This window comes from Calypte anna, chromosome 1 (genome assembly GCF_003957555.1).
Source record: "Calypte anna isolate BGI_N300 chromosome 1, bCalAnn1_v1.p, whole genome shotgun sequence".
Classification (NCBI taxonomy): domain Eukaryota; kingdom Metazoa; phylum Chordata; class Aves; order Apodiformes; family Trochilidae; genus Calypte; species Calypte anna.
The window spans coordinates 34,889,586-34,906,822 of NC_044244.1; the positions used below are offsets into that span (position 1 = coordinate 34,889,586).

At 41.7% G+C, this 17,237-nt stretch overlaps 1 protein-coding gene across 2 annotated transcripts in view; it reads left to right on the forward strand.

Annotated features, from left to right (window-relative positions):
• The first annotated feature begins 3,045 nt into the window (after positions 1-3,045).
• The window catches only part of RAP1B (RAP1B, member of RAS oncogene family), a 31,233-nt gene continuing 17,041 nt past the window's right edge, over positions 3,046-17,237 (forward strand). Inside the window, exon 1 of one of the 2 annotated variants that reach the window (XM_030445777.1) lies at positions 3,046-3,210. The gene's annotated coding sequence lies outside the window, so the exon portion shown is untranslated. Of the gene's footprint in view, positions 3,211-3,732; positions 3,826-17,237 lie in introns of those variants that run through there. The other variant, XM_030445785.1, reaches the window with a different exon arrangement.

Here is a 17,237-nt window from a genome sequence, read left to right on the forward strand (position 1 = left end):
TCAGAGGATATCTTCTATGTTCCCTTGTAGCTGTTCCTCATAACAGCCACGACCTTATCAGACAGCTCACTGTATTAGTGATGAGTGGGCTGAATTAGCTCCAGCTAAGCACCAGTCATTGAAACAAGAGGTTTTTGAAGTACAGACAGGCAACTGCTAAAACGGGAGACAGAACTTATAACCCAAAGGAGAAGTAGTGCTTTGGAATGATCTATTTGTCATTAGGGTTTATGGGCACAGGCAGGTCTCTCCTGGCTTTTTTTTGTTCTGTGAGCAGGCAGCTGGATACTTGACCTCCTTCTTTTAAAAACTCCAGATCAATGCTGGGCACAGGCAAGCCCACTAAGCAGGAAAGCTGATGCAGCTCTCTTGTTCCTCTTCAACACAACAGCACTATGGGCCCATCTCTCCCATTTCTTCCATATTCCTGGCTCTCTGAGGAGTTGTTCTCTCTCAAGGACAATTCTGGACTGCCACAGTGGCTTGAGAGACCACCAAGGAGCAGCAGGGGCACATCTGAAACATTTAACAAGCTGAGCAGAACAAGTCAAGTGGAGTTTGGGGTGAGTGTGCTCAACAAGCACACCCATTTCTACTCGCCAGTCACACTGATATGAGTAAAGCTGGTTTAAGAATTGCACTGAGGATTAGCTAGATGATTCATTGGAAAACCCAAACTTAAGGGCCTGATCTACATTTGAAGTATGTGGGTGAGAGAGCTGGGAAAAGGGAACGCTCCATCTCTTTCTCAAAGTGGGTTCCCATTGTCTATTTCTTCTAGTTTCATTGACCAATCTCCAAGCATGTCTATATTAAATAAACCATAGGTGTATATACACTTCTTTTAAAATACCGAGTTTCAGGTTCCCCTGTATGAAACTCAAAACTCAAAACATAAGATCTGCTCACCCGAGATTCGCTTGGACCCCCAAAGGCCCCTTCTTGTTTTCTCCTGGTAGAGCAAAGAGCTGTATTTGCCCCACTGTCTAGAAAACACAGGGCAATTAAAGGCACACTGTAAAATATTATTACATTAATGGCACACATCTCTTCCCGGAATAACGCTTGTTATTTGTGATTAATCTGGTTGACTGAAGAAAGTTGTGACAGCAGAGGATGTATCTTACATTTGTTCTTTTCCTCTGTACAATGAGTATTTCTGGGAGCTGATAATAATGCCCACTGACAGGAAAAAGAGACACATTTTTCTGTCTGATGAGCAAACGTACCATACAGCTCATAACTGCATGAGATGCTCTTATAATTTTTACTTGGGAGACTGTGTTTTATGTATTTTGACATCTCTCATTAATGATTTTTGCCCTGCATAGGATGCTTTATGAGAAAGCAGTAGTAACAACTTGAGCTCTCTTGCATTACCCATCACTTACAGGGATTCATCATCAAAGTACTACACAAGGGTTTAAGCTGTACAGTACGGAGAGATGTCTGGACTTTGAAAGAGATTTTAGGATGCTGAGGATTCAGATGTAACACTCTAAAGAAAAATATTTTTGAAATGCATCACTTTCTGGATGCATTGAATCTAGATGAAGTTTCTCTTAGCAAGGGCACTTATTTTCTCCAGTCATTTGTTGTATTTGATCTAAGATCTCCCACACATTCATTTGAAGCTGTATTGTCTCCAAACATTTATAGTAAGAAACTCTCCATCATACGACTCATAGAAATGTAATCTCTTTTCTATTTTGTTTTTTTTTTTTTTGGATCCCTGTTCTATCTCTGTGCTACAAACAGCAAGCCTCTGCTTCCTCCACACCCACTCTCCTTGCCAGAAGCCTCACTGCAACTTCCTGTCAGTTTTACACACTCTGCTGTGGACTTCCTCTGAGCAAAAGTTTTATCTGAACACACCACATTAACTATTTGCTTACTAAGTGTTTCCTAGAAACATAAATGCTCATTTATTTTTAACCTTTATCAGTTGAATCCTTTGTAACTGGAAAATATTAGTTACACTCAGGGAAAAAAAAACACAAAAGAAGAAAAAAAAAACAACCCAAGTGACTTAGACTTATTCAGGACAAAGTGAGAGAAAATTTAAGAAATAATGTAATTATTTGCAGGGAATGGGTATCCTGCTTCTGATCATCAGGGCTATGGATAGGCTGCCCACATCCAGAACCACAATAATCCACAGAAAACAGTACGTTGCACTCCTAAAACATCCTCAATCAATGGATCTCAAACGCCTTTCGGAAATGGAACACTGCCCTGGCATTTACATTCCCAGCTCCTGATGTTCTGAGTCAGCTTAAAGCAACCATAATGTGCTTTCAGGCCACCTTTGAACTGTAACTAACCCATGGCTTCTGTTCAGGGCTTACAAGAACTCTGGCAGAGAGGGACCACGTTATCCCAATGAGAACTTTGGAAGCCAAGGACCGAGTTATCCTGATGGACATGCTCCTGGGGAGCATAAACTGCCTCCAGAATGCCTGACAGGGCTTGAGGCAGAGCAGAGGTCACACGCCTGGTACTCGAAGGTGACCCTCCGGCTTTTAGCACTCTTTTCCAGCCCCTGCCCACCAAAACGGCGTTATTTTGTTCGTGCTCCATCCCCAGGAAATATCAACACCAGAGCGGGACCGTGTAGATGACGACGGTCCCCAAGTCCTGCCCCCCCCTCCCAACACCCGGCCCGGGGAAAGGCCTCCCCATCTCCCTCCCTGGTGGTCACCACAGGCGGGGCCGCAGATCCCCCCCGCCTCACGGGGGCTTCCACTCAGGGCAGCGCCGCCGGAGCGGCCGCCATCCCTCCCGCGATGCTGCCCTCGGTCGCTCCGCACCGGGGCTGCGTACCCGCGGTTGGGTGACGGTGTCAGTGCTCCGGGGAGGCCACGCCGCCCCCACGCCACCACCATGGGGCCCGCCGGGCCGGGGAGGGGAGGCGAGGGGAGGCGGGGAGGGGGACAGGGGGATGGGCGGCCGCTGGGCGCCGCGGGGCCCGGCCCTGCGCCTGCGCAAGGGGGAGAGGAGCGGCGGGGTCAGCCCTTCCCTCCCCTCCCCTTCGCGCCGCCCCCGCCCCTGCCGCGCCAGAGCGAGGCTGGGCGTGCGGCGTCACGGCGACGGCCTCAAGCCGCGCCCCGGCAGAGGCAGCGAGAGGCAGCGCAGCGGAGAGGAGCTGGGCGGCGGGCGGAGCGCAGCGGGCTCGGCCGGCGAGGCGGCGGGGAGCGGAGGCGCTGTCCGGTAGGTCGTGGCGGAGGGTCGGCGGGGCCGGGCCGCTGTGTCGGTGGGGTGGGGAGCGGTGTGTCTGGTACAGGTGGCGCGGCGGGGCGGGGACGGGCCGGTGGGGGCGGCGGCGATGGGGGTGAGGCGGGGGGAGAGGCGGCGGCGGGGAGCGGCGGGCTGTGAGGGAAGGGGCAGGAGCCTGAAACATGGCGGAGGAGGAACTGGGAGCCGCCGCCTCGTCCGGCCTGAGGCGCGGGGGACACTGCGGGGGGGTGGGGAGGGTAGAGCGGGGCGGTGAGGGGCAGTCGCTGCCAGCCGGGCCCAGGGCCCGGCCCTGCCCTTGGCCACCGCCGCTACCTTCCCCCCCTCCCCTCCCTTCCCTGCCCTCCCCTCCCGCCGGTCCCCGGAGCAGAAGTTGGAGCGGAAGCGGAAAGTTGTAACCCCCGCTGCTCGGGGGCCGCGACGTGGGGCCCGGCCGGGTGCGGGGAGGGGCGGGTAACGCCCGGGTTCGGCCCCGCCGCGGGCGGGGAAGGGGACGGTCCCCGGCAGCCGCCGTCGTTGTCAGCGGGAAGTCCGAGCCGGAGCCCCACCTAGTCCGGTCGTCGGAGGGAAGCTGCTCGCTCTTTCCGGCCGGTGTGTGGGGGCGAAGCGAGGGGGGGAAGCGGGACACGAACCGGGTGCGGTCGGCGGGTTGGCCGGCCGGTCTCCCCTCTGACCGCCGGTACTTGATCCTGGGTTAACCACGGGAGGGGACGAGCCCGCAACGTCGTGGTCAGCGAGTTCCCCTCCTGCTTGTCACAAAATAAAACAGGAAAAAAGGGGATGACAAGGATGCTCGTCTCGCTTAAACACCCCCGCAGATAACGCACCCGTGTCAAAGCAAATGGCAGGATTTTTGACTGAGAGTTTTCCTGCGCCAGAGCCGTCTAAATAATTTGTCTGAGATGTCTTGTACCCTTCTGCGTTGTGTCGGTGAAGAAGTGGTGGGAGGAAAGCAAAGTTTGCAGAGGGGAAAATAAACCCAAACCCTAGTGGGTTTGTGCTGACCTCGGATTACTAAAAGAGGATAACAGACCATGCTTTCCTGAAAAAAAAAAAAAAATCAGCGTGCTTCTGTTCCCTTTCCATCTTAAAAGGGAGGGGTTGTCCTTTTCAGGAGTTATAAAAAAAACACAGCCTTTTTTTAGGCTGCTTTGGAGTATGAGGTAGTGCAGTTCTAACAGGGTATTTCAGAGGTGCCCATCTTGAAAATCACACGGGTCCTGTGTGTGTCCTTGCATTTAGATGTTTTGATTAGTGTAATTTGTTATTTCCAGCATATGACAGCTACATCTTACCCCAGCATGACATGTGTAGACAGTGTGTGACAAACGGTTGTTCAGTGTTCTTTCATGGTTAAATATACATTGAAATTGCTATTACAGAAGGAAAAAAGGCAAGAAACTCTTTTCATTAACTGTAATTAAAAGGCAGAGAAAAAATCATGTTGTCTAATTCAATAACCATTAAAAGCCAAGTTCATTTTCTTTTGGAAAGAGTCCCTTCTCCTCTATAACTTGAAAAAATAAATTATCTTTTGGATGACTTGCCTCTGTGTTAAAATTGCAAGCTTTAGGAAAAATAAACAAAACAACAAACTTGCTACAGTCAGGTGTTTTCACTTTCTTAATTTATTGCATCTTGTTTTGTTCAGAGCCAGTCCTATAGACTTCATTCTATCTAAAAATGAGCTGAGTGAATAGTAAAAATTGCCTTGGCTGTTCATATCAAAGGCTTTGTAAATAAACATTCTAGTCATATGAAGAGTTTTATTCCTTGGTACCTGCCTATTTTCAGGGATGCTTCTTGTAGTAGTGTCAAGTACTTCAAGTTCAGCTTGCAGCCGTAGTCTAAAGCTTTATGGTTATCTGTAGCTAAATAACTGAGCTTTAGTTGCACTGCACAGTATAAATGTCATGTATCTCTTTTGCAGTAAAGCTCATAATACTTGGAGCACCTGTCTGGGAGTGAAATAATTTGCAGAGCAGAATGGAAAGACTCTAAGTGTAAAAACAGAACTTGTATATGAGGGGAAAAAAACACCTAGTCTTTTTATTGTCTGTAACTGTGTCTCATGCTTCTATTACTACATATGTGCACCAGATAAGTTTTGGAGTGGAACTAAAGTTGTGCTGTTTTGTTCCAAAGAGCTGCTGTAGGACAGTTCATCAAAAATAAATCTGAAGTGAGCCATGACAGTTCCCTTTGTGCTGTGCCACTTTTGCAGAGTAAAACTGGCTGCCTTTTTAATTGAGCGCCTTTCTGGAGCAGAGGCAAACAGATGGAAATCTAGGTGAGGGCCTGCAAAAGGAGAAAGAGATTACTTGTATGGCTGAGGAAGGAAGTGTGCTGAAGACGACGCTGAAGCTTATGATCTAACAGTGAATGTGACTGGGAACTCAGTTCCCACCTTTCCTTTGGAATGTGGGAAGTGCAAGAGTCACAGAAGTACTTGAGTGCTTGATGCTTACTGCCATAGAGCCAACCCTGTTGTCCACAGAGCTCTGCTAGATGCTCTGAGTTAGATATGGGGAGGTGTTGCTAAAGGGTAAGAGTATCTTCTAGATGAGAGCAGGCACGCTGTTGACCTTGGGTGTATGGTAAGAGGGTAGGCAGGTCTATTAATTGGCCTAAGTAATACTTGGATGCTTTGGGGTACCTAGCTGACACTTAGGAGTGTTCTGCAGGGTAAGCTCAATGTGTTGCAAATTCTAATCAAGATTGCTCTCTTAATAAACAGACCACTAAGCCTATCCCTGCAGAACAGAAGTTCATGTCTAGCTTGTTGTTGTTGTAAGCACTGCCTCAGAAGGAGTGCAAGAGCAGACTGAAGTGCACAGTGTGACATCGGTGTGTTGAATCCCTGCTGAGTTGGGGCAGGCTTCTGCTGTGTTCTATTACATCTAGGTCAGGTAAAGGGATATTTTAGACAGCCTCCTTGTTCAGAGTGACTGAAGGAATATCTCCAGTAACCACACCTTCCTATTTGAAGGGCAACTTTGTTTTCCTGCTCGGATGCTGTTAAGGTGGTCCAAATCTATTCTTCTTGAATAAAGCAAGGAAGAAGGAAGTTTCTTTGCTGCTTGAATGCTGTTGATAGGGGACCTGTTTTCAGGTTTGACCGAGTGTTCAAAATTGTTCAGCAGTTGGCTGCCAAGGAGCTTTGGTATCTCACTTAAGGCATCACTTTCTCCTTAGGACCTGTCAGCCATGAGAAACAGAGTGGCACAGATGTAGTAGAAGCAATGTTCAGAGGAAGCTGTGGCAGTCTGTAGTAGGCAAGCACTTGTTGGAGAAAGTCAAAGAGTTTGTCTGCTGGCACAAACCATTTCTTCATGGAGCAGGTGAATGAGGCTAACTTCAAAAGCAGCAGCAGGTTCTGGCTTACAGCTCTCATCTCTTGAGCTTTAGAATGCCTAAAGCAGCACTGGACACAAAAGCAAAAGGGTTTTTTTAATTATTGTGTGTGTCTGTTTATGTATGCTGCTGTGAACTCCTGATGTGCTGCCTTTTCCTCTCCTCTAGCAGAAAGGAAAGGGAGAAGGAAGGTTGTAAACGCGAGGTTGGAAACCTGCCTATTAGGCAACTTTTGAAATATCAAGTGATTTGGGGGCCCTCTAGCTATTCAGTATGCTCTTTTCAAGAGCAGTATTTTAACAGTAATTTTTATTATTGAACCAATACAGTGAAAGTTACTTTAAGACCATACAGGAATGTGTATAGCAGAGTTAAATGAACTTTTTAGAGCTGAACCAGGAAGAGGAGGACAGCATCTTGTTCACTGTCCCACTTAGCTTTCTAGCTGTTAATCTAAGGACTTGGTGTTATTTGAAGTCAGTCCTTGATATGCAGCTAGGAGACGAGACTGCCAAATCCAGAACACATGGTTAGATCATTCTTGACCAAGGGAGGAAGGCCAGACCATAGTGCAGGAGTGGGACAGCCTAGTGCTTCAGAGAAGCAGCATCTCATGTTTCTCTGCAGCCTGAGATTCTCTTCAGGGAATGCTTAATTTCTTAGATCACTTTGTATCATTCCTGCAGCTGTTGCAACACAGGAAGGTATCCTAATTCTGAATGGTTTGACCAGGTCTTCTGAAAAAAGGATATTCTGCGCAACTGTTAATAATTCATGAAATAATTTCAATATAATTTTTAATTGTAGAGCTGTGAGAAACTTTATATCATTAAGTTTCTGGACAGTACTGAAGAACTTGAACAGAAAAATGGTTTATTTTCATAACTTCATAAGGCAAACTTAAAACAAGAAACTGTAGTTACAACTTTTTTTTTCCATAGAAACTTTAAGGATGCTCTTTGCATCAAAATTTATTGACACTGGGGTGAGCGTTATTCTTTCTTTAATTGCAACGTTTTAACGTCCTGATTTCATTAAGTAATCTGCATTAAAGGAAAAGATGTAGTTCAACAATATTTTCTTTCATGTGGCTTTGTTTGTAACTTAATGCAATGGTCAAAGTGTTTTCTGTAAAAGCATTCACTATCACATCTCAAATGATGTATGTTGGCTGGTCCCCTCTTCAGTTAATCTAAAATAACGTGTGAACACAGTCCCTGCAACTACTTCTTTTTGTTTCTCTATTAGTTTTCTTCCCTTTTGAAGTCTTGCCCTATTTTTTCCACTCCCAGTCTGTTTCTGCAACCTATTTGTGCCTTTTTTTTTTCATATCTGCAGTGAAGGGAAATTTCTTAAAAACAGTCTTCATATGTCAGAAAGAAGCAAAAAGAGTACATCCATGTGTTTGAAAAAGTATGTTAAAAACTGCAAATATATGCAACTTACCTGTGTGAAGTTTAATTGGGGAAGTGCAGGAGGCAGAAGGAGGAGGACCTTTATGTTGCTAGGTGTGGCACTTCAGCACTACTGAAATCAAAGTGTTTTTCAGTAGTCGCAGGGCCAGACCAGCTACTTGTGTTTTTTCCAGAGGTTTCATGTAGGGTCAGTATTTTTTATTTAAGATGAAGCTAGTATGTTGAGCAGTTTTTGGACTGCATCAAAAGCCAGACAGTACTCATAGTGTGAAGTTATACAACTCTTGCTTGGAATTAATAAAACTTGCCTAACATCTGGTGTGATATTTCCCCCAGAAGTGATTCATTAGAAGACTGGTGGAAAGTTGTTTTTTTTTTATCTATTTTGTCTTTCCTGAATGTGGAGAAGGCTAAACTGGAACATGGAATGCTAGTTATCTATTAAGTGGAAGTTATCAAAGAATCTTACTTTCTGCAATACAGTATTTCAGACTAGATTATTTCTTTATAATGTGACATTTATGGTTGAGATTGAGCTATGCATGGCTGTGTGTCCAGGCTAATGTGCTTAGTTAAGTGTGGGGGCAGCCCAGCAACATACAGTGCAGGAACATCTTTCATTAATCATGGCAACATGAAGTGGTTAAAGTGAATTCTTAGATGTTGTAAGATGCAGTCAGTAACCTCCTGACTTTCATTGGGAAGCTACTAACAAAATGATATTCTGAAAGCTTAATTTACAATATGACCCATAAGCATAGCCTAGTTGTCTTCATGTCACTACTTTTTTGAATACAATATTGTAGAAGGATTTTCTTGAGGTTGAGAGGGTGTATAAATTAATACTGCATATGAAATCTTGACTCTTAAGCTTCTAAAATTATATTTATATAGTTAGTGTGTATAAGGTTATAATGTACTGTCTTTCTGTGACTTTTCTGGCTTGTTTAAAATTTAGAATTGATGGGCAGTAAGCATTCTGTGAGTGTGGTAGGTTAATTCCCATTCAGGGAACAGTCCTTTTTCTGTTTAGTGCCTACTTCTTTATATTGGTGCAAGTACACAGAAAATGCTGTTTTCATGGATCTTATGATGAGCAACATCAGAAATGAGTTCTTGGCAAATGCCAATTCACTTGCAGAGTTCTTACACATATCATACCAATCCATTGATTAATTTGCAAGGTTGCTTTTATTCAGTGAATACTGTTGGTGTAAAACTTAAATTTTGGGATGTCCTGAAGTTGTGTTCTTAGTGGGATGTGAAATACTGTGTTCAAAATCCTACTTCTGCTGACATTAGTTATTTCAGAATATGCCATGCTTTTAGAAATTGATGTCAAATCATCATCTTAGTGCTTGGTGGAACATAAGAGACTGTAATAGTCATGTGACATCAAGAGGGAGCAGTGTAAGAGGCAAGAATAGCTGACTGTCACACTGGAGAATCACTTTTTCATTTTTATGATGCATCTTTTTTGACTTAAATAGCAGATTAGGTGAGATGTCACCAAAGAAGAGACACCCTGTTACTTGATATAGATCGTTCAGGGCACTGAGTAAGCTTGGGGACCAGTAGAGAGAAGTCTTTGATAATGTAATAAACAGGCATTCATAGCTGTAATTTAACAGGATGCTTGGCCTTTAGGATTCTTCTGGTAAATTTTCTACTTGCTTTTTATATCTTAATACTAGAAAGAAACAAGCATTTCTGAATTATACCAGTTTCTGCTCATTGTATGTTCTTACATTTTATTATTACCTTTTCACCTTTGCTTATATTTGAACAACTCCACTGCTTTTTTTAGATGATGTTTTTTTTTTTCTGATCTCCCTAAACATTTTATTTCAGGAAACGCCCTAGGCTAAATTGAGGTTCAGCCAGAGATTTTGCATAGAAAATTCGAGTGGTGTAGCTGAAGATCTGCAAAAACTGAGTAGCTGAAAACAAGGTTTTACAATTAAGTGCCTTAGGCCAATGTGAGTCCTAGAGTTTGGCAACCTTTTGATCTGTGTATTGCTTTTTATCAAACTCTTAAGAGTAATCTCATGTTAAAAGTGCTTCATCTATGTGAGTAGGAATTAGAGTGGGAAAAGAAGAATATTTCCTGTGAAGCCTAGAAAGAAAAGATCAAGTAGGTTGTATAGTTTTATCGGTGATGAACAAAGAAGTCCTGATGCTATCTCTTCCCTTTCTGCTAGAGATCTGGGTCCTGTCTAGCCAGGAAACTGTTGGAGAAGTAACATTAAGTGCACATTAGTTTGTACTTAACAGTAACCAATATTTTGAGCAGTGTGCAGTCTTGCTGAGAGTACATCCTGCTTCTAGCCAAAAGCAAGGTCTTAAGATGCAGTTTGCACATAGTTTTTTTCAAAGATACCAACTTTAAAATGCTTGTATTGTACTGTAAGTCTTCCATTACTTATTTTGGAGTATGTTTTAAATGGAATTTGCTTCTGTAAGTTTCACAGAGAGAAGCTGAAACCTTTTTTCCAAGCGGAATCAGCTGTGGTAGTAGAAGTGAAAATAAGGAACCGTTCACAGCCTTATCTATAGAAGGTTGCAGTCATGGATCCAGAGAACACACTGGGTAAACTGGGAGCACTCTAAGCAATGTGGTAATAAAAGACTGGTTTCATGAAGGATAAACTTCCTCCACTGGAACAGCCATTGTAGACTGCAGAGTTAGTCTTCCACTCAGGCCTTGCCTAAAATACATAGTTTGGTTTGAGGTGCATATATTTAAGGTGCATATACTTGCTGGAAGTAAAGCTGCTCTTCACTAAAAAGTTAGGATATAGAGGTAACACTTCAGCAAGTGCTGTGGTGATTGTTGTAGTCTAAATAACAGATGACTCTTAGAAGATCAGACATGCAGATTTGTATTTGGAAAGGTATTCTCATCCAAAACTCTAGAGCTGATTTTAAATTTCAGTATGCATTGGACTTCTGCTACCTTATCAAAGTATGTGTTTGATTTGACTTAATAGCAAAGTGTGTCATAGTACAACAGGTTTCTCTAGAAAATAGCAAGCTTTGAAGATGCAGAGGAACCAAAAATATGGTCTAAACAACAACTAGAATGATCTTTAGAAGATTCAAATAGATTCTTGTGGAAACTTGTTTAATCAAGTAAATGCTCATTAATTTGGTAACTCACTACTAAAGATCTACTCTATATAGTAGAAAGTGTGGGGAGGAGTGTTCCTTTTAACCAGACTCATTTGGTTAAAATTATTCAGGTTTTGTGTAGGAGTCTTGTTTGAGCTCAGGCTTGCAACTATGAATTGCTTACCTTTAGGTTCCTTCTCTTGACTGTCAGATTTTTGCCTCTCTTGGAGACTTCTGACCCATTAAATGAGACTTTCTTGGGGGTTTAGGATGCGTCAGCAGCTCACAGAGGAGATGCAGAGCTACAGCAGGTCACAGCTTGGTATAAAATAAGCCAGCATTTGTTTTAGTGATTTTTGTTTGTTTTTGTTTAAAATACCCTCATCTGAAGCTTGTGACAACTTAGCAGTTGTCTCAGAAGTGACTGAGTTGTATGTGCGTCTGCATTTGGGCAGAGGTGTTGGGGTCATCTTCTGCAGTTGTCATCTTCTTGTCAGAACGTGTTTGTCGGCTGACTGTACCCTGAGAAGCTACCATCACTAGATACCAAATGCTGTAGCCTCACTGCCAGAAATGGAATAGGATGTTCTGCCCAAGTTTCTGCCACTTAAGTGTGTCAAACCTTTTAAAAACCCACTTTCATCAGTGGATCCAGATACTGAAAAGTAGCAGTTAAGGTTGCACCTCCATTACTCCAGAGGTAGCAAAACCAGGTGACAGAAGATGGTACTTACTGTTTGGTGTTGGTGTATGCTTTTTTCAACTTAAGCTCAAGACAGGTGTCTCAAACTTTAACAAAAGAACTGTTTGTGAATTTATGTATAATTTAAGTGACTTTGAGTGACATTTGCAGCCCACATTCAAAAGCTGTGTTTCTATTAGGGAAGTATTGATTGGGAGGTCAAAGCAGACATGACTTGCAATTACTTGGGATTTGGCTCATATGGTTCATTTATCATGGAAGAGCAAATTTTATTCCTGTTAATAAATGCTAATAGCTAGTATTCTCAATTTGCATAGAATCAGTGTCCTTTTAACAGATAAAATTTTGAATCTTAATTAAAATGGTGTATGGGCATCTGTAAGACTGCACTCAGGCTACCAACCTGATTTTTAATGGAATTACTGTAAATCATACTAAGGAAGGATACTTTATATGTAAAGGGCCAGTCTTACATGGCCAGTAGGAAAAGATCTGCTAATGAAGGAAATCCATATTTTTGTACCTTGACAATGTGTTGGTAATCTAAACAAGCCTGAACTGAAACAAAAGTTTTAACAGTGAAGATAATGAAAACAGTGAAAACAATGCTACTTTTTCATGCAAGCTCTGACGTTGCGAGGAGCTGTGTATGATATATGAGTTACAGAGAACAGTAGACAGGAAAGGCAAAAAAATCCAGTGGTACCAGTATTCCAGTTGAACTGAGCATTGCCTTATGTTGGTAGAAGGAAACCTGATTCAAGGCTTCACTGCTTCAGCAGCCAGTGTCACAACCAGAGGAGAGAGCTGGGGTTGCCAGATGTTAAGCACATAACACATGGAATTTGAGGCTAAGTCTTCTTTCTGCAACAGAAGTTAAGCTGCCCTTTTCCAAAGAAGAGTATCTTAAGCCAACTGGCAAGTTTATTCTTCAAGTAACTTTCAAACTGCACGAGTGTGTTTTTACAAGAAAAGTATCTTGACTCTGAAAATTTCCATGCCTTACTTGTAGTCCTGCTTGTTTTTAACTTTTTTTTTTTTTTTTTTAGCTTGAGAGGTAGAATTTACCACAACAGTTATGGGGAGAAATAAATGCTTTTTAATCACAGGGATGCATATCAGGTAAAGCCTGTTGGGTATACCATGATGTGACAATCCAATAATGGATAAAATTTTGGAGCTAAATCCTTCCCTGTTATGACAGTAGAGCCAAACCCACAGCAGTAAATTGCTGACTCAGGTCTCAAAACTTTGTGTATGGTTGAATATTTAGCTTATGCCTAGCAAAATACCATCATGTGGCAATAATGTATTCCCTTAATTTAATGTACTTGTACTAGAATTTTTTTAAATGTATGTATTCTTTCTGTTGTCTGCTTGGGTTTTCATTGCAAGCATAAAAAGCATTTGCAATTCAGTTCCTCCAGGAATTCCAAGATCATAGTTATAGCTGGGTGTTTGACTGGTAGAACATGCACAAACTTACATAGGGGAGAAAATGAAAAATCAGGAAGAACATTCACCAAAAAGAAGAATAAATTTGATAAATTTTATGAAGGCTAATTGAGGCTTAAATTGACCCTGTAGCTTACATTTTATAAGGAACTCTAAATTTGTATTGACTTATTTGATTTTTTGCTCAGAGTTGAAACTTGAACTCAGTAAGAGCTGAAGCATAGTGTATTTTTTTGTAGCTTAAGAATGTTCATTACATCACTTGCTTTGAAATGACCTTGTTTACTTTTGTAAAAACTACTGCAAGCTGCACATGCTTGTTAGACCCTTACATTAGGAAGCTTTTATCTGGAGATATCTCGAATCAAGCAGGCTAGTTTTCATCTTCAGAATATCCATGAAGTTTAAGATCTAGCTGGGAGTTAACTTTGACTTCAGGAAAAACATATTTTATTCAGTTATACTAATGATGGAACTAGTCTCACAAGGTAAGCTCATGGTAGCTGCTTTGCAGGCATTGTTGCTGTGGGCAGTTCAAGGAGCAACTTTACACTGGGTGCCCTGTTGGTGCTGCAGTAACTTTTGTTCTCAGGTCTCTGCCTCTGTCTCAGGTGATTAGTTATGATTTCATGTCACTGGATAAGCTTAATTACCCAGACACCTTTTTGAAAATCCTCTGAAGATTCTCTGGCATCAGTTAAAATATTTGGACATAATTGAAGAAATATTTTTGTCCAAGAAAACTTACTGTATTGGTGCCCAGAAGAACCAACTGACAGTATACTGACAGTATACTTGTTTGTCAAGACAAAAAGCTATAAAAAACAGGTAAAAACTAGAAATAAGAATTGCTTTTAGGTTTGTTTACATAACAGTTGATTGACTTCTGAAGAGTCTGCATTAGTAATGAAATAGCTCTGCTTCCAGGAGTCTTGCTTATAGAGTTCTTTGATGAGACTCGATCAGCTTTTCAATGTATCTTGTCTTCAGAATTGATTTCTGATTAATGTTTTCTGTAAATAAGTGTCAAAGACAGCTCTGGAGTATTTTAATTTCTCTCTTACATACTGCTTATCCTGTTTAGTAAGGATTATATCTAAGTTGCTTTAGTTCCTAAAATGTATAAAATTTGGAGAAATGAACAGGCTTCTACTTTGGGTTGTATTGTCAAGGTCCTACTCAGGCAATGAAATTATTCTGGGGGAAAACCAACAAAAACAATAACAAAAAAACCCCAAACAAACAAACAAAAAAACCCAAACAACCCCAAAAAAACCAAAACAACCAAAAAAACCCAAAGCCAGACCGAACCAAACAAAAAAGAAACCCAAACTCCTTGGAGCTGAGGGTTAAGAATTTCGGGCTTCCCCTTATGTGTAAGTATTTGGGGAATATTAAGAGAAGTACACATCCCTGTAGAAGAGTTTCTGAACCAAGAAACTCAAAACTTTGTGGAATCTGGATGGTGCAGACTGTTAGAAAGATTTAGGTTTGGCCAGCTGAGGCTGCTTCAGTAGGTGGGAAACATCTTGTCTGGGAAGACTTAATCCTCTGACCTTGGTTGGTCTTGTGACTTAACTTGAGCTATTTTTCCAGGTGTCTTAAACATTGCCACCTTGTTCCATCTCAGGGCTGTTAAGCCTCCTCTGAGAAGCTGGGTTTTTTACCTTGGCTTTTTTCCTCTCAGCTGCTAATTATAAGCAGGTAAACCAGTTGGTTAATTTGCTTCATCTGTGATACTGATGTTTGAAACTTTTTTTTTTTCTCATGCAAACTGTTGAGGTTAATTTAGGAGTTCTATTCCCAAGGTGATTCTAACAAAGTGTCTCTTCCTAAGAGATAAATGTGCTGGGGCAGAAGCATTATGAAAATTTTAGTGAACACACTGCATCTTCACAATGCAACCAGAATGTCAGGGTCTGAACAAGAATCATGGTGTCTGTAAAGTGCTGAATAATCATGATCCGTTCTGAAAATGATAATGTCACTGGGAGGGGCTGTTTGTTTAATTCCATACCTGAACAGCTAGTTCACATAAGCAAGTCTCAGGGATGTCTTCTAATAGTGATTCTATTTAGTTCATCTCTTTGGCCTGGGGCTGAGCTGCAGTTAACAGCTTGATTTCATTTCATATCACTTGGAAAGACTGAATTACTAGCTTTCCCATTCCTCAAGTAAGACAGTTGAATCAAGAATCATAATTTGAAGCTGAAGGAGTTGAAAGAAAACTATATTCTACATAAACAAAGCCACCACTTTCATAGCTGTCATATCAAGCCCAATTACAGTGGCATTTGAACTTTCCTGATTTTTTGATAGTTTGATTGCTTTTTAGGACATTTTATAAGCAGTAAGTTTGCTGTTTCTTCATTGACTGCTGAAGTAGGTTTTCTTATTCCTCAACTTTCTCAGCATCATCACTTTACTTTGCCTTCTCTTGGAGACATCCTTCAAGAAGTTGTTCAAGAAAATGTCTAGGAGGCACTTTTCCCCAGTTTATCTGAGAATGGCAGAAGCAGAAAGCAAGTTTCATGCTCACAGACCTTGTTAGATGTCAAGCTTTTAAGATACTTCATTTCCAGTGAGTTGTCTTGGGTCATCTTTCTTCCTTCTGTTCAGATGAATTTATTCAAGTACCTGCTCCTCCTTCAAAGAGAATCTTTATTGGAAGAAGAGTCCATGTGCATATAAAGCTCTTACCCCTCTAGCTTATCAAGTACTTTAATTTTAAGAAGCATTCCATAAAGAAGTAGAATTAAGCAGCTACATTAGTACACTACAGTAATGCATTAATACATGAATTAATTAGAAAAAGTAGTCTGAACAGACTGGTGAGAGTCTGCCCAGGCACAGTGGTTTTATGGACTGTTAAGTTTCAGGAGGCAGGCAAGGCAGCTGCTCAAGTGCTGCTTGCAGTTAATGGAGGCAATCTCAAACTGAGCTCTGTACTTTCAAGAGATTGTATGCTTGGGACCTCATTGGCATCTGTTTTATGTGAAAATTTGATCTCTAAGAAGAGTAGCTTCCCTCATTTTTTCTCTTCTGTGCTAAATCTTGCATTAGACATATCCAGAGTTCACAGTTATGTCAGATATCTGTGCATATAAATACTTGACCCAGCTGTTCAAAGCCAATGCCCGTCCCAGTTATGAGGAAAAAAAAAACAACCTTCCTTTGTGGATGCTTCTTGTTCTCTAGTGCCTGCATAGAGATCTCAGTTGGCAGTATTTTCCTACCTGAAGATGTATGAGCAGAAAAATAAGAAAGCAAACTTTTCATTGCTCTCACTTCTTGCGAGTTTGCTGCTTTAAAGGTAGCCAGGCTTCAAAACAAAACTTATTAAAACAGACTCCACTAGATGAAGAGGGATTCAAACCATTTACTTAATTTTTTTTGTAGGAATAAGTTTAAGCTTACTTGTATCTAATGGTTGGGTGATTCTCATCAACTGTCTGAATCTAGGGAGGGAGTAGGCGTTGCTTATCTGTTACTCAGTTCTCATAGTCTACTCATTTCTTTTGTGGTTTTTTGAATATATCCATTTTACAGCTCTGAGACTGGGTGATCTAGGAAGTACAAACTCTCAAAGGATCCTTTTTCTCCCTTTCCAGTTAATGCAATTGCTTTCTGGTAGCTTCAGAAGCAAAGGGTATCATCAAAATGACTGGCTAGTGCAGACTGCTGAAAATTATTCCTGAGGTGCTACATTGAGGTCTTGTCTTGAATGTAAAAATGGTTTCTTAATTACACATTCTTCCAAAGGTCTTCTAGTAATTTCTTTTTTTGAGGGGTGGGAGTGGATGATATGTGAAATGGAAGGCACAGACTTTATAAAGAGGTGTTGAGTGCACTACATCCAGTATCTGTTGTAGAATGGCTAGAAAAGTGGGTTGTTGGTTTTTTTTCAGGCAGAAAAGGAAATCTAACAAAAGCTTAAGTTTCCATCTCAGGTTTTTTAGTTTGCA